Raw genomic sequence first — 23,958 nt, forward strand, 5'->3', positions numbered from 1 at the left:
TGCCTTCTCTTCCCCTCTCCTAGGGGCGGGATTCACTGTGGGGTGGTGTGGCCCGTCTGGGCTACTTGCACACTGCCAGGCTTGTGGTGCTGGGGATCTGGTGTATTAGCTGGGGTGGATTGGCAAGGTGCACAGGGGCGGGAGGGGTAGGCTCAGCTCGCTTTTCCTTCAGAGATCCACTTCGGGAGGGGCCCTGCGGCCCCGGGAGGGAGTCAGACCCGCTGCCAGAGGGGTGGGTCCGCAGAAGCACAGCGTTGGGTGTTTGCACGGTGCAAGCAAGTTCCCTGGCAGGAACTGGTTCCCTTTGGGATTTTGGCTGGGGGATGGGTGAGTGAGATGGCACTGGCGAGCGCCTTTGTTCCCCGCCAAGCTGCGCTCTGTTGTCTGGGGCTCAACAACTCTCCCTCCCGTTGTCCTCCAGCCCTCCCGCTCTCCAAGGAGAGCTGTTAACTTATAACCTTCCAGATGTTAAGTCCCTCTTGCTGTCAGAACACACTCCATCCAGCCCCTCCACTTTTGCCAGCCAGACTCGGGGGCTCTGCTTTCCCGGCGGGCCGCTCCTCCGCCCCGGCTCTCTCCCACCAGTCCGTGGAGTGTGCACCGACTCTCTGCCCTTCCTACCCTCTTCCGTAGGCCTCTCGTCTGCACTTGGCTCTGGAGACTCCGTTCTGCTAGTCTTCTGGCGTTTTTCTGGGTTATTTAGGTAGGTGTAGGTGGAATCTAAGTGATTTGCAGGTCGCGGTGAGCTCAGCATCCTCCTACGCCGCCATCTTCTGCAAAAGTATTTAGTGTTTATTTTTGAGAGAGAGAGAGCACATGAGCGGGGAGGAACAGAGAGAGAGGGAGGCACAGAATCTGAAGTAGGCTTCAGGGTCTGTCTGAGCTGTGAGCACAGAACCCGACATGGGTTTGAACTCGCTGTGAGATCATGACTTGAGCTGAAGTCGGACACTTAACTGAGTGAACCACCCAGGCACCCCAGTAACTTCTTTTTTTTTTAACTTTTATTTGTATTTATTTTATGCAGAATTCACTCCCAGGCCATCAGTTTTTGTATCTTCAGTTTCTTCTGGCATATCGTTTTCTTCTGTGTAACCTTCTCTTCTGGTTTAGGAACAACCTGTCTTTTCAGTCAGAATCATCTCAGTGTGGCAGGGAGAGCTCATGTATGGTTTAATCTGACCATGAGCTCTGTAAGTTCTATGCTGCATCTTGGAGGCTTTGTTCACCTGGATGTACTTAATGACCAGAGAATCGACATCTAAACCACTAAGTTCAGCATTACTCTGCATTTTTAAGCATGTGTAGTAAAAATTCTGCGCCGTTTTTGGGCCATTGAGCCTGTGTCTGGCACCACTGTTAGGCCTGAGCACACCTACCACCTCCACCATTGTAGCAATGGAATGGCAAAGGTTGCTTCTTGAAAGTAACATCTTTCAGATCCTTGATGGCTTTTCGGATATGCGTACCGTTGATGGCCTGGGCAGTTTCACATGTGTTCTTAAAGTAGGCATGAAGATTTGAACCTCTTGATTTGCATGATTTTGTAGAATTTTCTGGGTCAGGTGAACAGTGAACCATTTTCAGAGATCACCTCAGGCTGCTTGTGGGAAAAGAATGAATAAGTAACTTCTATTGAGTTTGTTCCTCTGATATTTGTTTACAAAATAGATACAACAAACAGGTTGTTCAGGGTTGTAGAATAATATGTTCCTAGATTCTAGATATTGTCTACATCATCTTTATTGGTTACTCTACTTTTTTGTAGTAATTATGGCTAGTATTGCTTCATTATTACTTGGGTATTTATTTATGGTGATGAAAGCATAGTATTGTACTGTTTATATAATTGTACAGTTTTTACAATATTATACAGTTTACATAATAGTTAAGTCCCATGATTATAAGAAGTTCAGTGGGCATAAAAAAGTTGATTGGAAGCAAGCACAGCTGAATCTAAGTATGCCAGCATACTACTGGTGGGACAAGGATTGCATGTAAGCATGCTTTGGGAATCTGAATATTTTAGTGATAGAACAGAGCCCATCAGTTAATCCATTGGATGTTGGTTAAGAGAAGTTTTAAAAAATTATTTATTTATTCATTTTTTAAAGTTTACTTACATTTAAAAAAATTTTTGTAAGTTTATTTATTTCTTGAGAGAGAGAGGCAGAGTGTGAGCATGGGAGAGGCAGGGAGAGAGGGAGACACAGAGTCCAAAACAGGCTCCAGACTCTAAGCTGTCAGCACAGAGCCCCGTCACGGGGCTCGAACTCACAAAGCATGAGATTATGACCTCAGGTGAAGTCGGACACTTAACCGACTGAGCCACCCAGGCGCCCCAAGTTTACTTATTTATTTTTAGAAAGAATGAGAGGGTTGGGAGGAGCAGAGAGAGAGGGAGGGAAGGAGAGAATCCCAAACAGGCTCCGTGCTGTCAGTGCAGAGCGCACGAACCGTGAGATCACGACCAGAGCAAATATCAAGAATTAGACACTTAACTGACTGAGCCACCCAGGCGCCCCAAGAACTTTTTTTTTTTTAAGTAGGCTCCATGCCCAATGCAGGGCTTGAACTCATGACCCCAAGATCAAGAGTCTCATGATTACTCACTGAGCCAGCCAGATGCCCCAGTTGAGAAAACTTTTTGCAGAGTAAAACTTTTCTTTTTCCTGAACATAGTTCCTGTTTGTAAATTGAGATCTACATCATTGTCTTTAATGGCCATATGGTTTTTATTATACATATATTAGTCTTGAGTTCTTGCTTGCAAACAGCATAAAGCTATTTTGACTCACTTAACCAGACAAGGAATTTATTGGTAGGCTACTAAGATTGCTTATACAGTGAACATGAAAGATGGCCAACCAGGGTTGGAAAGTAGGCAGGAACCCAGTGAGGCTAAAACAGGCCAAGGTTACACCCCAGGAGCAGTTTGGTGGTGACCTCTCCAGTGTCACTGCCTTTCTCAAGACTTTTTTGGCATCTTGACTCTTCTACTGCAACTGCCGTGAATTCTCTTTAATTATGACTGTATATTTGTGTCACTCCCTCAGGATTCAAAACCCTAGGCAAAAGTAGCTGCCCAGTCAAGTCTAGAATCATTTAGCAGCATCTCAGCTTCAATGATGAAGGGAAAAGGAATATCCCCTCATCCCACTTTGGCTTCAGTATTGGGGACTGTATTTTTTTTTTTATTAAATAAAAAAAATTTAATGTTTATTTTTGGAGAGAGAGAGAGAGAGAGAGCGAGAGCACGTGTGCTAGCTGGTGAGGGGCAGAGAGCAGGAGACAGAATCCGAAGCAGGCTCCAGGCTCTGAGCTGTCAGCACAGAGCCCAAAGAGGCACTGGAACTCACAAACCCTGAGATCGTGACCTGAGGCACAGTCGGATGCTTAACAGACTGAGCCACCCAGGTGCCCCATGGGGACAGTGTTCTACTGCCTATTGGCAGAACACTCACTCACAGGAGGGGATTTCTGTAACCTAGGAAATGTGTTTGGATTCTGGGTAGCCAAAAATGTGACAACTATCTGTAATTGTGTGGATATACGAGTTTATTTAATTAATTAATGCCCTATTGTGTAAAATTTAGGTTGTTTCTTAGTTCTAAGCTACATGGTAATAAACACATTTTACTAATCTAGTGGGAAAATACTGCATCTTAGTTGTTTCAATTTATAATTATTACTATTATTTACTATAACGGAACTTTAATAGTAAAACTTAAAGAAAAATATGCAGGGAAAACAAGCTCTCACATTTTGCCACTAAGAATATAAATTGTTTGGGATGAGCACTGGGTGTTGTATGGAAACCAATTTGACAATAAATTTCATATATTGAAAAAAAATATAAATTGTTAAAGTGTTTGGAGTTAATCACATCATTTAAAAAATTCTGACATTAGGCACCTATTTTGTGTTAAAACATATATAACAAAGTTTTAACCAATTTTTGAAATAATTTTTTAATGTTTATTTATTTTTGAGAGAGAGAGAGAGCGATATCACCAGTGGGGGCGGGGCAGAGAGAGAGAGAGAGAGAGAGAGAAAGAGAGAGAGAAAGACAGACAGAATCTGAAGCAGGCTCCAGGCTCCAAGCTGTCAGCACAGAGACCAATGCGGGGCTCGAACCCACAAACCGTGAGATCATGACCTGAGGTGAAGTCGGACGCTCAACCGACTGAGCCACCCAGGCGCTCCAAATTTTAACCATTTTTAAATGTACAGTTCTGTGGCAGTAAATACATTCACATTGTTGTGGGACTATCACCACCCATCTCCAGAACTTTTTCATCTTCCTCAGCTGAAGCTTTTTTTTGATGTTTCAAGTTTTTATTTAAATTCTAGTTAGTTAACATATAGTGTTCATTAGTATCAGTAGTAGAATTTAGTGACTCATCACTTAATATAACACCCAATGCTCATCATGATAAGTGCCCTCCTTGATACCCATCACCCAATTAACCCATCCCCTCCAGCAAGCCTCAGTTTTCTCTCTATAGTTAAGAGTTTGTTGCATGATTTGCCTCTCTTTTTTCCCCTTATGTTCATCTGTTTTGGTTCTTAAATTCCACATATGAATGAAATCATATGGTATTTGTCTTTGTCCGACTGACTTATTTCTCTTAGCACAATACTCTCTAGATGCATCCACATCTTTGCAAATGACAAGATTTCATTATTTTTTATGGTTGAATAATATTCCATATATATGTGCATGTATGTGTATCTCATATCTTTTTATATATATATATATTTTTTTTCAACATTTATTTATTTTTGAGACAGAGACAGAGCATGAATGGGGGAGGGTCAGAGAGAGAGGGAGACACAGAATCCGAAACAGGCTCCAGGCTCTGAGCTGTCAGCACAGAGCCCGACATGGGGCTCGAACTCACAGACTGCAAGATCATGACCTGAGCTGAAGTCAGATGCCTAACTGACTGAGTCACCCAGGCGCCCCTCATATCTTTTTTTAATGTAATTTGTTGTCAGATTAGCTTACATACAGCACCTAGTGCTCATCCCAACAAGTGCCCTCCTCAATGCCTATCACCCATTTTCTCCTCTCCCCCACCCCCATCCACCCTTAGTTTGTTCTCTGTATTTAAGAGTCTCTTGTGGTTTGCCTCTCTCCCTCTCTGTAACTATTTTTCCCCTTCCCTCCCCCCATGGTCTTCTGTCCAGTTTCTCAAGATCCACATATGAGTGAAAACATATGATATCTGTCCTTCTCTGTCTGACTTATTTCACTCAGCATAATACCGTCCAGTTCCATCCACGTTGCTGCAAATGGCATGACTTCATTCTTTCTCATTGCCAAGTAGCATTCCATTGTATATGTATTATCCATTCATCAGGTGATGGACATTTGGACTCTTTCCATAATTTGGCTATTTTTGATAATGCTGCTGTAAGCGTCAGAGTGCATGTACTCTTTCAAACCTATATTTTTGTATCCTTTGGGTACATACCTAGTAGTACAATTGCTGGATTGTAGGGTAGTTGATTTTTAACTTTTTTTGAGGAACCTCCACACTGTTTTCTAGAGTGGTGGCACCAGTTTGCATTCCTGCCAACAGCGTAAGAGGGTTCCCCTTTCTCTACATCCTCACCAACATCTGTTGTCCTCTGTGTTGTTAATTTTAGCCATTCTGACTGGTGTGAGGTGATATCTCACTGTAGATTTGATTTGTATTTCCCTGATGATGGGTGGTGTTGAGCATCTTTTCATGTGTCAGTTGGCCATCTGTAGGTCTTCTTTGGAAAAATGTCTATTCATGTCTTCTGCCCATTTATTCATTGGATTATTTGGTTTTTGGATGTTGAGTTTGATAAGTTCTTTATAGATTTTGGATACTAACCCTTTCTGCCATATGTCATTTACAAATATCTTCTCCCATTCCAAGAGTGACTTTTAGTTTTGTTGATTGTTTCCTTCACTGTGTAGAAGCTTTTTATCTTGATGAAGTCCTAATAGTTTATTTTTGCTTTTGTTTTCCTCTGCCATGTCTAGTAAGAAGTTGCTACAGCCGATGTCAAAGATATTGCTGCCTGTGTTCTTCTGTCTCACATTTAGGTCTTTCATCCATTCTGAATTAATTTTTGTGTATGGTGTAGGAAAATGATCTAGTTTCATTCTCTGCATGTTGCTGTCTAGTTTTTCCAACATCATTTATTGAAGAGACTGTCTTTTTTTCCATGGGCTATTCTTTCTTGCTTTGTCAAGGATTACTTGACCTTATAGTTGTGGGTCCATTTCTGTGTTTTCTATTCTGTTCCATTGATCTGTGTGTCTGTTTTGTGTCATACTGTTTTGATGACTACAGCTTTGTAATATACCTTGAATTTCGGAATTGTGTTTTAAAACTCCCGAATTTTAGGGACCTGGTATGGTATGGACTCATGCTGGTCCTGTGAGGGAGTTTCTCGCTGTGCTGGAACTGGTGCAGGTTTGTCTCAGAACAGCAGTTGTAACAAAGTGCAGTCATGTGAAGTTTAAGTAAAGTGCAGCAAAGAGCCTGCTCCCCTGATTCTGCCCTCCTTCTCTAAGGGAGAACTGCAGCGCCCTCAGGGATCCACACCAGCCATGCTCTGGACCTCTAAAACACCAGTCTTTAAGCCTTGCCGGTTGTAAAAACTTATAAAAATCATTTCCTCTTGGTTTTCCAGTCAATGTCTTTGAGGAAGTGTTTTTCTTGTGCGGTCCCTTGTGCACTCCTCTCTCTCTGTCTCTGTCTCTCTCTCTCCCTCTCATCTCTCCTCTCTCCTCCCTCCTTTCGCTTCCCTCCTCTCTCCATGGGTCTCCCTCCCCTCTGCAGCACCAGCCATCCATTTTTTCCCCAAATCACATCTGCGTGGTGTGGGCTCTACCAAGATGTGGGCTCCTCTCTCCCTCTAACTTGTGCATTTTGTTCAGTCAGTCTTCAGATAGATTTCTTGGGTGTTCGGAATGATTTGGTATTTATCTAGCTGTGTTCCGGGGATGAGGCAAGTCTAGGGTCCTCCTACCACTCCACCATCTTAGCTCCTGTCCTCAATTTATAATTTTTAAATATGAATTTAATTTGTTTATTACTATTTTGGATTTCTTATTTTGTCATTGCCTAATATATATATTACATATATATTTTTTACGTATATATATCTTATATATAATTTATCTATCATAAAATTCATTGTATTGAAGTATATAATTTAGTATTTTTTAGTGTATTCACAGATTTGTGCAACCATTACCACTAATTCCAGAACATTTCATTATTCCCCAAAAGAAGCCCCATGCATATATATATATATTTAAAAAAAATTTTTTTTTAACATTTATTTTTGAGACAGAGAGAGAGCATGAACAGGGGAGGGTCAGAGAAAGAGGGAGACACAGAATCTGAAACAGGCTCCAGGCTCTGAGCTGTCAGCACAGAGCCCGACACGGGGCTCAAATCCACGGACCGCAAGAACATGACCTGAGCCGAAGTCGGACACTTAACCGGCTGAGCCACCCAGGCGTCCCAATGCATATATATTTTTGTAGTTTGTTTACATAGTGCTTTTTGCCACACAAAATTTTAAAATTTCGTATAATTAAATTTAAAAATCTTTTCCTTTATGTTTTCTGCTTTTGCCTTATGCTTAGCTTTCTAAGCCTTCCCACCCCAGGTTTTGTGGTTGCTATTGTTAATTAGTATTGATTTTTATCTTTGTAGCATTTTTGTTTTGATTTTTTTTGTTGTTTTTTATTTTGGTAGGCTTTACACCCAGAACAGAGCCCAAGGTGGGGATTGAACTCATGACCCTGAGATCAAACCCTTGAGCTGAGATCAAGAGTCAGACACTTAACCGACTGAGCCAACCAGGCACCCCTACTTTTTTTTTTAAAGCAATCTCTTTGCCATTGTGGGGCTCAAACTCATGACCCCAAGATCAAGAGTTGTATTGCTCTACCGACTGAACCAGCCAGGTGTCCACTGCAAGGCTTTTTAATAATTAAAAATTATAAAGACATTTTAATGTCTGGTGGGGTAATTAGCATCATTATCCTTTTAGGGATGCTTTTTATAAAATTAATGACATACTTGAAAACCTTGGTCAAACTGCATTGTTATTTTCAGCCTCAGCAAACTTTTATTGTTTGTAGTTTACTTGTTCTTGATCAGTTATAGGAAATATAAAATATGTGCTTTTTCAGCTTATTCTGTATAATGGTTAAATACTGACAATTGGTTTTAGTTTTCTTAGATACTTACCTTTTTTAATGTTTATTTATTTTTTAGAGAGAGACAGAGTGTGAGCAGGGGAGGGGCAGAAAGTGGGAGACACATAATCCGAAGCAGGCTCCAGGCTCTGAGCTGTCAGTACAGAGCCTGACATGGATCTTGAACCTACGAACCGCGAGCTCATGACCTGAGCCAAAATCAGATGCTTAACCGACTGAGCCAGCCAGGTGCCCCAGTTTTCATAGATATTTAATGTTTTTTTTATCATTGGTTTGTAAGATGGATTTTTCCTTATGAACAAAGTGATGTCATTATAAGCAGTCTGTTATTTACCTACAGATTGTATCTGGCAAACTTGAATCAAATGATGATTTTGATGGAGGGAAAAAGCCTTCCAACTACCAATCTTCTTAGAATCTAAGTGACTGCTTCACCAATACCATATCATCCCATTGTGTGGTTGAAAAGTATCTGACACATTTTAAAGTTAAATAGTTGAATCCTATTACCCTCTATTCTTCAGGGATAAAAAATGGCTTTGTCTGAGGTAGTACAAGTTTTATCTATACTAAAAACGTATTTTTTCCTCTGTATTGTTGACATGGCAGCAGATGCTCAGCGCTGGTGGAAAGGCACCTAGGAACTTGAGAACTATTTCTCAGTTTGTGAAGAACCTGTCCACACCTGTGTTCATTGCAGGATACCAGTATTTTTCAAGCATTTTTCCTACCCTACCCTTTACCTTTGGCTGGTTTTGTTTTATGCCTTTTGCAGACATTGCCCTATTAAGTTAATCCCTTTGAGGCTATTGTTAGCTCTGGACTCCAGCTCTGGATTCCTGAATTGGCTGTATAAGCATGAGTAAGTCTGAGTGTTAGCTTCCTTAATTTTAAAAGGAGGCTACTATATTTATATTGCAGGATTGTTGTGAAATTCACATATATGAAAGATTTCTCAACTATGCAATGCTATAGGCATCTGAAACATCTGTACTATTATCATAAGGACAGCTCTTTTGTAGAGACGCGATGATTAGTCCATGAGTCACAACAATGACCAGGAAAATACCCTTTTCTTAATTTGAATGTTCTGTTCTTTATTTGACCTTATTAATATGTCTTAAGTATTCACTCCTAATTTTTTGGGACCGGTCAAATGAAAAGAACAATTATGTTTTGAAACATGCTTCTCTACTCCAGCAATTTCATCTAGAATATTCGTCCTCTATTTATATGACAGTTGTCATTATTATTAAAGAGATTAGGCACTCAGTATTTTGAAAACAGGTTAAAGAATAAGATGGCTCAGTTGGGTGGCTCAGTTGTTTAAGTGTCTGCTTTTGGTTCAGGCCATGATTTTGCAGTTCGTTGGTTCGAGCCCTGCATCAGCATCAGGCTCTGTGCTGATAGCTCGGAGCCTGGATCCTGCTTCAGATTCTGTGTCTCCCTCACTCTCTGCCCCTCTCCCACTCACGCTCTGTCTCTCTCTCAAAAATAAACAAACATTAAGAAAATAAAGAATAAGATCAGTTTTCATTTTAAAGGCTTAATCAATTTATAAGAAAGAGATGCATTATATAAAATAATAGAGAAGTTAATGTTTTCCCTTTTTGTTTGCAATTTAGAGGTTGTAATGATTTTATTTTGCGGGGTTTTTTTACTTAAAAATTTTTTTGTGTTAGTGGTTTTTTTTTGAGAGATAAAGAGAGACAGAGACAAAGAGATAGAGGGAGACACAGAATCTGAAGCAGGCTCCAGGCTCCGAGCCGTCAGCACAGAGTCGTCACGGTCCCGAACTCACAAACCATGAGATCATGACCTTAGCTGAAGTTTACATTTAACTGACTGAGCCACCCAGGCACTCCTGTTTTTTTTTATTTAAAAAAATTTTTAATGTTTTTATTTATTTTTGAGAGAGAGACAGAGATCGAGCATGAGCCGGAGAGGGGCAGAGAGACAGAGTGAGACACAGAATCGGAAGCAAGCTCCAGGCTCTGAGCTGTCAGCATAGAGCCTGATGAGGGGCTTAAACTCAAGAACCATGAGATCATGACCTGAGCCGAAGCTGGACACTTAAAACCGACTGAGCCACCCAGGCACTCCTATTTTTTTTTAAGTAAGCTCTAGGCTTAACATGGGGCTTGAACTCATGACCCCAAAATGAAGAGTCGCATGCTTTACTGACTAAGCAAGCCAGCCAGGCACCCCTAGACGTGGTAGTAATTTTAAATAAAAGCAATTGGGTAGGAAACAATTAAATTGATTTGGTAATATTATATAGATTCCATGAAGGCAACTCATTTAATATTGTTTGCATAGGTAGAAATCATCAATTTATTATTTTTTTGGTAAATGTTTATTTTTGAGAGAGAGAGAGAAAATGAGAACATGAGCAGGAGAGGGGGCAGAGAGGGGAGAGGATAAAGGATGAGAAGCAGGCTTTGCACCCACAGCAGTGAGCTCGACATGGGGCACGAACTGCAACATCATGACTTGAGCTGAAGTTGGACACTCAACCAACTGAGCCACCCAGGCACCCCCATCAGTTTGTTTAACAACACAGCCCTGGTATAATAGGGGGGTTTTGGCTATTTATATGTTTGAGTTTATCATTGGTCTCACTTATTGAAATATTTCTGTTTTAGTAACACTTCTACACATTCCCTATATTTTTATTCTTTATTTCCCCTTAAAATGAGCTGACTTTTAACTTTTTTAAAAAAGTTTTTTTTATTAAAAATTTTTTTTTACATTTATTTATTTTTGAGAGACAGAAACAGAACACAAGTGGGGGAGGGGCAGAGAGAGAAGGAGACACAGAATCCAAAGCAGGCTCCAGGCTCTGAGCTGTCAGCACAGAGCCCGATGCAGGGCTCAAACCCACAAACTGCGAGATCATGACCTGAGCTGAAGTCGGACGCTCAACCGACTGAGCCAGCCAGGTGCCCCGAACTTTTTTTTATTTTTAAAAAAAATTTTATTTAAATCCAAGTTAGTTAATATATAGTGTAATAATGGTTTCAGGAGTAGAATTTAGTGACTCATCACTTACATATATAACACCCAGTGCTCATACCAACAAGTGCCCTCCTTAATGCCCATCACCCATTTAGCCCATCCCCCCACCCAGTACCCCTCCAGCAACCCTCGATTTGTTCTCTGTATTTCAGAGTCTCTTATGGATTGTCTCCCTCTCTGTTTTTATCTTATTTTTCCTTCTCTTACCCTATGTTGATCTGTTGTGTCTCTTAAATTACACATATGAGTGAAATCATGTAATAGTTATCTTTCTCCGACTTATTTAGCATAATGGATTCTAGTTTCATTTACATTGCAAATGGCAAGATTTCATTCTTTTTATCACTGAGTAATAGTCTATTGTGTGTGTGTGTGTGTGTGTGTGTGTGTGTGTGTGTGTACACCACATCTTCTTTACCCATTTGTCAGTTGATAGACATTTGGGCTCTTTCCATAATTTGGCTATTGTTCATAGTGCTGCTGTAAGCATTGATGTGCATGTGCTCTTTGAATCAGCATTTTTGTATCCTTTGGATAAATACCTTGTAGTGCAATTGCTGGATTGTAGGGTAGCCCTCTTTTTAATTTTTGAGGAACCTCCGCACTGTTTTCCAGAGTGCTGTACCAGTTTGCATTCCCACCGTCAAGTGCAAAAGTGTTCCCCTTACTCTGCATCCTTGCCAACATCTGTCTTCAGATCGATTTTTTGGGTATTAAGAGTGATTTTGTATTTATCTAGCTGTGTTTCAGGGATGAGACAAGTCTTGGTTCCGTCTACCACATATAAAAAGCCAAAATCCCCCTGTATTCCTGCGTTGTTAATTTTAGCCATTCTGACAGGTGTGAGGTGGTATCTTATTGTGGTTTTGATTTATATTTCCCTGATGACGAGTGATATTGAGCATCTTTTCATGTATCTGTTAGCCATCTGTGTCTTCTTTGGAAAAATATCTATTCATGTCTTCTGCCCATTTCTTCACTGGATTATTTGGTTTGTGTGTGTTGAATTTGATGAATACTTTATAGAATTTGGATACTAACCCTTTATCTGATCTGCCATTTGCAAATATCTTCTCCCTTTCTGTTGGTTGCCTTTTAGTTTTGTTGATTGTTTCCTTCACTGTGCAGAAGAAGCTTTGTATCTTGATGAGGTCCCAATAGTTCATTTTTGTTTTTGTTTCCCTTGCCTCTGGAGACATGTCAAGTAAGAAGTTGGCTTCAGTGGAGGTCAAAGAGGTTATTGCCTGTTTTCTCCTCTGGGATTTTGATGGTTTCCTGTCTCACATTTTGGTCTTTCATCCATTTTGAATTTATTTTTGTGTATGATATAAGAAAGTGGTTATTCCTCTGCATGTTGCCGTCCAGTTTTTCCAGCACCATTTGCTGAAGAGATGGTCTTTTTTCTACTGGATATTCTTTCCTGCTTTGTCAAAGATTAGTTGGCCATGCATTTGTGGGTCTGTTTCTGGGTTCTCTATTCCATTGATCTATGTGTCTGTTTTTGTGCTAGTACCATACTGTCTTGATGATTACAGCTTTGTAATACAGCTTGAAGTCCGGAATTGTGATGCCTCCAGCTTTGGTTTTATTTTTCAACATTACTTTGGCTATTCAGGGTCGTTTCTGGTTCCACACAAATTTTTGAATTGTTTATTCTCACTCTGTGAAGAATGCTGGTGTTATTTTAATAGGGATTGCATTGAATGAATAGGGATTGCATTGAATAGAGATTGCTTTGGGTAGTATTGACATTTTAACTACATTTATTCTTCCAATCCATGAGCATTGAATGTTTTACCATTTCTTTGTGTTGTCTTCAATTTCTTTCATAAGCTTTCTATAGTTTTCAGTGTACAGATATTTTACCTCTTTGGTTAGGTTTATTCTTAGGTATCTTATAGTTTTTGGTGCAATTATAAATGGGATCGATTCCTTAATTTCTCTTTCTGCTGTTTCATTTTTGGTGTATAGAAATGTAACTGATTTTGTACATTGATTTTATATCCTGTGACATTGCTGAATCCAGGTGTCAGTTCTAGCAGTGTTTTGGTGGAGTCTTTCAGGTTTTGTGTGTACATCATGTCCTCTGTGAAGAGTGAAAGTTTGACTTCTTCCTTGCCAGTTTGTATGCCTTTTATTTTTGTTGTCTGATTGCTGAGGCTAGGATTTCCAACACTATGTTGAAAAACAGAGGTGAGAGTGGACATCCCTGTTGTGTTCCTGACCTTAGGGGGAAAGTTCTCAGTTTTTCCACATTGAGGATGATATTCACTATCAGTCTTTTGTATATGGCCTTTATGATGTTGAGATTAAGATGTGTTCCTTGCATCTGTACTTTCTTGTGAGTTTTTATCAAGAAAGGATGCTGTATTTTGTCAAACGCTTTTTTCTGCATCTATTGAGAGGGTGATGTGGTTCTTATCCTTTTTTTTTTTTTTATTAATGTGATATATCATGATGATTGATTTGCAGATATTGAACCATCCCTGCATCCCAGGAGTAAATCCCACTAGGTTGTGGTGAATAATTCTTGTAATACATAGTTGGATTTGGTTTGCTAGTATCTTGTTGAGAATTTTTGCATCCAGGTTCATCAGGGAAATTGGTCTATAGTTCTCCTTTTTAGTGGGGTCTTTTCTGGTTTTGGAATCAAGGTAATGCTGGATTCATAGAATGAATCGGAAGTTTTCCTTTCATATTTTTTGGAACAGCTTCAAAAGAATAGGTATTAACTCTTCTTTAAATGTTTGGTAGAATTCCCCTGGAAAGCCATCCAGCCCTGGACTCTTCTTTGTTGGGAGCTTTTTGATTACTGATTGCATTTCTTTGCTGGTTGTGGGTCTGTTCAATTTTTCTATTTCTTCCTGTTTCAGTTTTGGTAGGTCTGTTCAATTTTTCTGTTTCTTCCTGTTTCAGTTTTGGTAGTTTATATGTTTCTAGGAATTTGTCCATTTCTTCCAAATTGCTCGATTTGTTGGCATATAATTACTCATAATATTCTCTTATAATTTTATTTCTGTGGTGTTGGTTGTGATCTGCCCTCTTTCATTTGTGGTTTTATTTATTTGGGTCTTTTCCTTTTTCCTTTTTGATTTTTTGATAAATCTGGTTAGGGCTTTATCAATTTTTGTTTCATTGATCTGTTTTTTTTTTAATTTCAATATCATTGATACCTGCTCTAATCTTTATTATTTCCCTTCTTCTGCTGGTTTTGGGCTTTATTTGCTGTTCTTTTCCTATGAGCTGACTTTTTAAAAATCTTTTTTTCCCTCAGCTTTATTGAGGTATAATTGAGAAATAAAACTTGTCTATATTTAAGGTGTATAACATGATGTTTTGATATACATATCCATTGTGAAGTGTGGTCAAGGTAATTAACCTGCAGTCAGTAATTGACCTGCAGTCAAGGTAATTTACATATGCATCACTCCTCATAGTTACCTTTTTTTTTAAATTTATTTTTTGAGGGGCACCTGGGTGACTCAGTCGGTTAAGTCTTTGACTCATGCTGTCTCTGTCTCTCTCAAAATAAATAAATAAACTTAAAAAAATGAAATCTTAATAAAAAATAAGATTTATTTTTTGAGAGAGTGAGTGAGCAGGGGAGGGGCAGAGAGAGAGAGGGAGAGAGAGAGAATCCCAAGGAGGCTCCAAGCAGGCTCCACACTGTCAGTGCAGAGCCTGATGTGGGGCTTGAACTCCTGAACTGTGAGAGTGTGACCTGAGCTGAAATCAAGAGTCGGACGCCTGAGTTAGCCACCCAGGCGTCCCTGTTTTTTTTTTTCTTTTTTTAATTACCTTTTTTGTTTTTGAGAACAATTAAAATCTCTTTTAGCAAATTTGAAGTATACAATATTATTAGCTATAGTCACCATGCTATAAATTAAATCTCTAGATATTCATTCTATGTAACTGAAACTTTGTACCCTATTTTTTATGTTTTTATTTAAATTCCAGTTAACATACAGTGTAATATTAGTTTCAGGTGTACAATTTAGTGATTCAACACTTCCATACAACACTTAGTGCTCATCACAAAAAGTACATTCTTTAATCCCCATCACCTATTTAACCCATCCCCCTACCGACCTCCCCTCTGGTAACCATCAGTTTGTTCTCTATAGATAAGAGTCCTTTTCTTGTTTGTTTGTTTTTTACCCTATGATTTGTTTTGTTTCTTAAATTCCACATATGACTGAAATTATATGGTATTTGTCTTTCTCTTCCTGATTTCACTTGGCATAATACTCTCTAGCTCCATGCATATCATTGCAAATCACAAGATTCATTCTTTTATATGGCTGAATAATATTCCATTATAAGATTTTATATATATATGAATAAATTTATATATTAGAATAAATATATATACCACTTCTGTTTTTCCTTTTATTTATATTTTTAATTTTTTTAAATATGAAATTTATTGTCAAATTGGTTTCCATACAACACCCAGTGCTCATCCCAACAGGTGCCCTCCTCAATACCCATCACCTACCCTCCCCTCCTTCCCACCCCGCCATCAACCCTCAGTTTGTTCTCAGTTTTTAAGAGTATCTTATATTTTGGCTTCCTCCCTCTCTAACCTTTTTTTTTTTTCCTTCCCCTTCCCCATGGTCTTCTGTTCAGGTTCTCAGGATCCACATAAGAGTGAAAACATATGGTATCTGTCTTTCTCTGTATGACTTATTTCACTTAGCATAACACTCTCCAGTTCCATTCACGTTGCTACAAAGGGCCATATTTCATTCTTTCTCATTGCCACGTAGTATTGCATTGTGTATATAAACCACAGTTTCTTTATCCAGTCATCAGTTGATGAACATTTAGGCTCTTTCCATAACTTAGCTATTGTTGAAAGTGCTGCTATAAACATTGGGGTACAAGTGCCCCTATGCATCAGCATTCCTGTATCCCTTGGGTAAATTCCTAGCAGTGCTATTGCTGGGTCATAGGGTAGATCTATTTTTAATTTTTTGAGGAACCTCCACACTGATTTCCAGAGTGGCTGCACCAGTTTGCATTAGCACCAACAGTGCAAGAGGGTTCCCATTTCTCCACATCCTCGCCAGCATCTATAGTCTCCTGATTTGTTCATTTTAGCCACTCTGACTGGCGTGAGGTGGTATCTGAGTGTGGTTTTGATTTGTATTTCCCTGATGAGGAGCGGCGTTGAGCATCTTTTCATGTGCGTGTTGGCCATCTGGATGTCTTCTTTAGAGAACTGTCTATTCGTATTTTTGAGAGAGGCAGAGACAGAATTTGAGTGGGTTAGGGGCAGAGAGAGAGGGAGAAGCAGAAGCAGGCTCCAGGCTCTGAGCTGTCAGCACAGAGCCCAACGTGGGGCTCGAACTCACAAGCTGTGAGATCATGACCTGAGCCCAAGTTGGATGCTCAACCGACTGAGCCACCCAGGCGCCCCTTTTTATTTATATTTTTAAATTTAAATTCAAGTTAGTTAATGTAATGTAGTGTTTTCAGTATGCCGCATCTCGTTTATCCATTCATCAGTTGGTGGACATTTGGACACTTTGTGTGTTTGCCTATCATTGATAATGTTGTAAACATTGGGATGCATGTATCCCTTCAAATTAGTATTTTTGTGTTCTCTGAGTTGATAACTAGTAGTGCAATTTGGATCATAGAGTAGTTCTAATCTTAACTTTTTGAGGAACCTCTGTACTGTTTTCCAGAGTGGTTGTACCAGTTTGCATTCCCACCAACAGTGTGAGAGCGTTTTCCTTTCTCTATATCCTTACCAGTACCTGTTGTTTCTTGTGCTATTTTAGCCATTCTGACTGGTGTGAGGTGATATCTTATAATTTTGATTTGTATTTCCCTGATTATGAGTGAGAAACTTTATATCCTTTGACCAACATTTCTTTATTTCTCTACCCCCCAGCCCCTGGTAATCACCATTCTAGTCTCTTTTTCTGAGTTTGACTTTTTTAGATTCCACATATAAGTGAGATCATGCAGTTTTTGTCTCTCTGTGTCTGGCTTATTTCACTTAGTATAATGTCTTCCAGGTTCATTCATTTATTTTCCTTTAAAATTAAAAAAAATAATGTTTATTTATTTTTAAGAGAGAAAAAGAGAGCACAAGCAGGTGAGGGTCAGAGAGAGAGGGAGACACAGAATCTGAAGCAGGCTCCAGGCTCCGAGCTGTTAGCACAGAGTCCAAAGTGGGGCTCAAACTCATGAACCGTGAGATCATGACCTGAGCTGAAGTTGGACGCTTAAGTGACTGAGCCATCCAGGCATGCCTTAAGAATTCTTACAATGAGGGGCACCTGAGTGGCTCAATCAGTTGCACATCTGACTTCTGCTCAGGTCATGACCTCGTGGTTCCTGAGTTGGAGCCCCACATTGGGCTTGGTGCTGTCAGTGCAGACCCTGCTTTGGATCCTCTGTCCCCTTCCCTCTCTGCCCCTGCTCTCACTCTCTCTCTCAAAAATAAATAAACATAAAAAATTCTTATAATGAAATAATTTAGGCCAACAAAGAGTATAGGGATCCTGTAACATAATTGTATATCCACTACAAAGCCTAAGTATGTATGTATGTATGTATGTATGTATGTATGTATGTATGTGTTTATTTTTATTTTAAAAATTTCCACTTATACCTTTTTTAAAAATATAATTTATTGTCATATTGGCTTACATACAACACCCAGTGCTCATCCCAGCAAATGCCCTCCTCAGTGCCCATCACCCATTTTCCCCTCTGCCCCACCCTCCCATCCACCCTCAGTTTGTTCTCTGTATTTAAGAGTCTCTTGTGGTTTATCTCCCTCCCTCTCTGTTTGTAACTATTTTCTCCCCTTCTCTTCCCCCATGGCCTTCTGTTAAGTTTCTCAAGATCCACATATGAGTGAAAACATATGATATCTGTCCTCTGACTGACTTATTTCACTCAGTATAACACCTTCCAGTTCCATCCATTTTGCTGCAAATGGCATGACTTCATTCTTCCTCATTGCCAAGTAGTATTCCATTGTATATATAAACTACATCCTCTTTATCTATTCATCAAGTGATGGACATTTAGGCTCTTTCCATGATTTAGGTATTGTTGAGAGTGCTGCTATAAACATTGGGGTACTTGTGCCTCTATGCATTAGCACTCCTATATCCCTTGGATAAATTCCTAGCAGTGTTATTGCTGGGTCATAGGGTATATCCCTTGGATAAATTCCTAGTTGTGCTATTGCTGGGTCATAGGGTAGTTCTTTTTTAAATTTTTTGAGGAACCTCCACACTGTTTTCCAGAGTGTACATAGCCTAAGAATTTAAGCATTACATCTATAGTTGAAGTTCCCCTTTGTGTTCCAGTTGCCTCCCTTCCTCCCTCCCCAAAGTCCTGAATTTGGTATTTATCCCTCCTTTGCACATTTTTATATTTTGACTAACACTGCTACATGTGTACGTATACAGAAACAATATATGGTATTGTTTTATGTTTTATGTTTCTAGACTTTTGTATCCACGTGAAACTTTTTTTATTTCCTCAACTATGTTGATTAGATTTATCCATGCGGTTGCTTATATTTCTAGTTTCTCAACCTCTGTACTATTGACATTTGGGGCCAGGTAATTGTTGTGAGTGGATTTCTTGTTCATTAAGGGTGTTTAATAGTATCCTTGACCTCTACCCACTAGATGCTAGTAGCATCTCCCCCTAGCTCCCAGTTGTGATAACTAAAAATATCTCCAGACTTTGCCAGATGTCCTTTTGGTGGTAAATTCTCCCCTCCCAGTGAGAACCATTATTTTAGTTCATTCATTTTAACTACTATACCTTTCTCCACTATAATATATGCTACTGCCTATTTTTATATTTTCTGTTTGACAGACATTTAGATTATTTCATTGTTGCAATGAGCATTCTTGTTCATGTTTCCTCTGCACATGGGTGAAACTTCTGTAGGGTGATATGCCCAGGAGTGAAAATGTTAAGTTCTAGTATATACATATCTTCAGCTCTACCAGATATTGCCGGAGAGTTTCCATAATTGTTGTGCTAATTTATGCTCTTACCAGCTGAATAAGAAAGATTCTGTTGCTCCACATCCTCACTGACACTTGGTATTGCCAGATTTTGAAATTTTTATCTACCTGGTGGGTGTAGATTATATTAATCGTGGTTTTAATTTGCATTTACTTGATTATAATTTATTAATCCAGAAACTTTTCCAAAATTTTGAGGACTAACTATTTTAGAAGTATTTAAAAAATTTTGAGCTTCTGTGATCAGCTTTAAGATGTGGCTTTGAGCAGACTTCATATATATATGTCATATTTGTACTCAACTTATGAAATTTGTGTTTCTAAACCAGAGATGATGATCTAGTCATAATCCTGTTCTTCCTTTTAGAAAATGTTATTACTGTGTGGTAATTACCAGGTGTGTTTAGGGAGTGGCTGAAAATACTTTTTAATAACCAGAAGTTATTTCCCTCATTGTTGTTGGATGCTGTTCTCAGAATCACTTCATTCCTAATAGCTGCATGCCACATTTGTTCTTTGATATTGTGATCTCCCAGAAGCCTACATTTTTTAAAATGTTTATTTATTTTTGACAGAGAGAGAGAGACAGAGCATGAGCGGGGGAGGGGCAGAGAGAGCGGGAGACACAGAATCTGAAGCAGGCTCCAGGCTCTGAGCTGTCAGCACAGAGCCCGATGCGGGGCTCGAACCCACAAACTGCGAGATCATGACCTGAGCTGAAGTCAGATGCTCAACTGACTGAGCCACCCAGGCGCCCCTATTTTTTTCTATACCATATGAAATTGTTTATGCTCTTACTCTGTTTTCTGGGTCATTTTGCTAAATGCAATGGGAGGTTACAAAAAGTTTTCCTTACTTTGTACATAATCATTGAGATTTAAAATTCAAAAGATAGACATAGCATATATTACAAAATCAATTGGAGTTATGTATATAGGAGTAGTATGAGGGAGATAGAATTCTTCTGAGCTTTTGCATGTAAAGGCCCATTAAAGTAAAGTTTTGAAAAAAAAATGGAGGTGAATTATGAAGGTAGGAAGAAATATATATTATTCATGAATGATTTAACATGCTTAAATCAGGATTTAACCAGAAATGTGATTGTATTAATGTAATTTTCACTCGTGCTCAGAAATTCTTTGTTCCCCAATACATACTTTCAGGTGAATTATCCAGTTATTTTAAAAGTGCCTTTCTGCTTTGTCTCTCTCAGTTCCTCAGTAAGCCTGAGAGATGTTCTAGTACTTTGGTCTGGGACATACCCCATAATAAAACTGTGTTTAAGTTTTACATTTCTAACTAACCAAGTAAACAAGCCTTCATCTGCTGAATGCATTGTATTCTAAAAGGTTGTTTTTTTTGTTTTTTGTTTTTTTTTTTTTTAGCAATTTGAACTTAACATTTTCCCATAAAACAATTTAGTCAGTTTTGGTAATGGACCCAGATCAGCCCTCAAAAGCCCCATTTGACCCATAACCTTATCTGAGTTACATAATACTAAGTCTGAGTGTTCTGTCCTGGAGCAGGCAGACATGTGCTACAAGAGGAAAGAGAAAGGGTCTCCTTTTTTTTAAACAAAAATTTAAGTTTATTTATTTATTTTGGGGGAGAGAGAGAGAGAGAGAGCGCACAAGAGCGAGCATGAGTGGGGTAGGAGCAGAGAAAGAGAATTCCAAGCAGGCTCCGTGCTGCCAGCACAGAGCCCAACATGGGGCTCAAACCCACAAACTTTGAGATCATGACCTGAGCCAGGATCAAGAGTTAGACACTTAACTGACTCAGTCACCCAGGTGCCCCAAAAGAGTCTCCTTTTTAAGGCAGAGGACTGACCATAACCAATATTTTGATAGGGTCTGTTTGTTTTAGACATTATTCTACTTCCCTTTTTATACCCATTACTGCTATGGAGAGTGACCCTCTTCCTAGCCCCTAATGTCTTTATGTTGTTCTTAAATACCCCACTTTGGACTTTTCCCTTGGGACCGTGAGTTCCCTTCATCCAAGTATCATTTGTTCACAAGTACCTGCCTTTCCTGTCCCATCTGGGCTTTGTAGGTATTAGGAGGTATAATTTTAGCTATGAGTCCCTTAAACTATCAAAGAGGAATTTGTACTTCGAAAAGAGAATAGAGTGTCTCTTTTTTTTTTAATGTTTGTTTAATTTTGAGAGAGAGCAAGCAAGGTAGGTGCAGAGAGAGAGAGGGGGACAGAGAATCTGAAGCAGGTTCCATGCTGACAGAAAAGAGCCCAATGCGGGGGCTCAAACTAATGAACCATGAAATCGTGACCTGAGTGGTAGTTGGATGCTCAACCTCGCACACTCAACTGACTGAGCCACCCAGGCGCCCCTGAGGAGATACTGTCTATTAAGACAACTGACCTGGATTCTTGAAAAAGTCACTTCATGAGGGAAAAGAGATAGGACAGGGGCTGTTGTAGATTAAATGAGACTAAAAAGAAACAACCAAATTCAGTGTGTGAACTTTGTCTGGATCCTGATTTGGGAAAAATAAAAGCTGTGAAAGATGTTTTTGGGACATTTGGGGAAATTCAGATAGAGAATTTGTATTAGATGATGTACAATCATTAATTTTCTTAGCTTTGGTAATGTTGTGGTTATTCAGGAGTCCTTATTTTTTGGAAATGCACGTTAGAGTATTAGGATTTCTAAAACTTATATTCAAATAGTTCAGAACAAAATAGGGCTGATACAACAAAATGTTAACAAATGTTGAATTCATGCAGAGGATATACAGATAGATGTTCATTGTACTATTACAGCTTATACATGTGGTTGAAATTTTTCATAATAAAACTTTGGGGAAAAAGGAAATAGATGTATTGATGTAATTTCTAAATCTCAAATATTTATAATAGTAAATTCAGGCAGTATGGAGAATTTTTTTTTTTTTTTTGAGCTGGATTAGCTAGTTCTAACTCCTCTAAACTAATTCAGGTCTACTATTACTTCTCTTATTTCGCTTATCATTCATTCAGAGATTCAGATTTTATCCTACTGACAGCAGCTGTTGTGGCTGGAGGAAGGATGATAGAGTTTCATAAGGCAGTGACAACTTATTTTTACAGTAGATTGTAAATCATAGATGATCAGAATGTGAAAATCTTTGGCAGTGTGCTTCATTAGAGATCATGAATTTTTAACCTGGAATAAATGCTGCTTCAGGTCATTAAAAACAAAACTTATGGGAATGCAAGCTGGTATAGCCACTCTGGAAAACAGTATGGAGTTTCCTCAAAAAACTAAAAATAGAACCACCCTCTGTCTCAGCAATTGCACTACTAGGTATTTATTGAAGGGATACAGGTGTGCTGTTTTGAAGGGACACATGCACCCCCATGTTTATAGCAGCACTATCAACAATAGCCAAAGTATGGAAAGCGCCCAAATGTCCATCGATAGATGAATGGATAAAGAAGATGTGGTATATATACACAATGGAGTATTACTCAGCAGTCAAAAAGAATGAGATCTTGCCATTTGCAACTATGTGGATGGAACTGGAGGATATTATGCTAAACAAAATTAGAGAAAGACAAAGATCATATGACTTCACACATATGAGGACTTTAAGATACAAAACAGATGAACATAAGGGAAGGGAAGCAAAAATAATATAAAAACAGGGAGGAGGAGAAAACATAAGAGACTCATAAATATGGAGAACAGAGGATTACTGGAGGGGGTGTGGTATGGGGAGGTGGGCTAAATGGATAAGGGGCACTGAGGAATCTACTCCTGAAATCATTGTTACACTATATGCTAACTAATTTGGATGTAAATTAAAAAAAAAATAAAAAAACCTCCAAAATTAGACAAAATGTATTCTCTTATATTGAATAAGTATTGTAAGTCTATGTAAAAATAGGTAATAATTTTAATACTAGTTTCATAAGAATTAGTGGGCACAACTGAATTGTTAACTATCGTATTTGTAATAGCTTTAGCTGTGACTTTTTTTTTTTTTTAATTTTTTTTTTCAATGTTTATTTATTTTTGGGACAGAGAGAGACAGAGCATGAACGGGCGAGGGGCAGAGAGAGAGGGAGACAGAGAATCGGAAACAGGCTCCAGGCTCTGAGCCATCAGCCCAGAGCCCGTCGCGGGGCTCGAACTCATGGACCGTGAGATCGTGACCTGGCTGAAGTCGGACGCTTAACCGACTGCGCCACCCAGGCGCCCCTAGCTGTAACTTTAAAAGTAAATAACTTGGGAGTGCCTGGCTGACTCTGTTGGTAGGGCATGCAACTCTTGATCTCAGGGTCATGAATTTGAGTCCCACGTGGGATATAAAGATTACAAAAACAAAGAAATTAATTAAAGTAAATAACACCAGGCTTCCAGTTATGGAATGAATAAGTCATGGGATAGAAGATACAGTATAGGGAATACAGTCAATGGTATTGTAATAGTGTTGTATGGTGACAGATGGTAGCTACACTTGTGGTGAGCATAGCATAACATATGGACCTGTCACATCACTGTGTTGTATACCTGAAACTAATGTAACATTGTGTGTCAACTATATCTCAATAAACATAAATATAAAAAATAAAGTAAAAGAGTAAATAACACAAATAGACTAATAATTATGAACCTATTTCAGGTAAAGTCACAATATAAATTACAATTTTTCCATAATGAATGACAGTTGAATGAAGTTAAGACAGAATGGTGAGTTTAAGGAT

The 23,958-nt window shown here is 39.0% G+C and overlaps 1 protein-coding gene and 1 pseudogene across 2 annotated transcripts in view; one reads left to right on the plus strand and one right to left on the minus strand.

The window, feature by feature from the left end:
- The window catches only part of ATP7A (ATPase copper transporting alpha), a 190,261-nt gene that overhangs the window by 42,758 nt on the left and 123,545 nt on the right, over positions 1–23,958 (plus strand). The gene's annotated exons all lie outside the window — the stretch shown is intronic.
- Positions 980–1,604, minus strand: LOC115506954 (annotated as a pseudogene).

This window comes from Lynx canadensis, chromosome X, assembly GCF_007474595.2.
Source record: "Lynx canadensis isolate LIC74 chromosome X, mLynCan4.pri.v2, whole genome shotgun sequence".
Lineage (NCBI taxonomy): Eukaryota > Metazoa > Chordata > Mammalia > Carnivora > Felidae > Lynx > Lynx canadensis.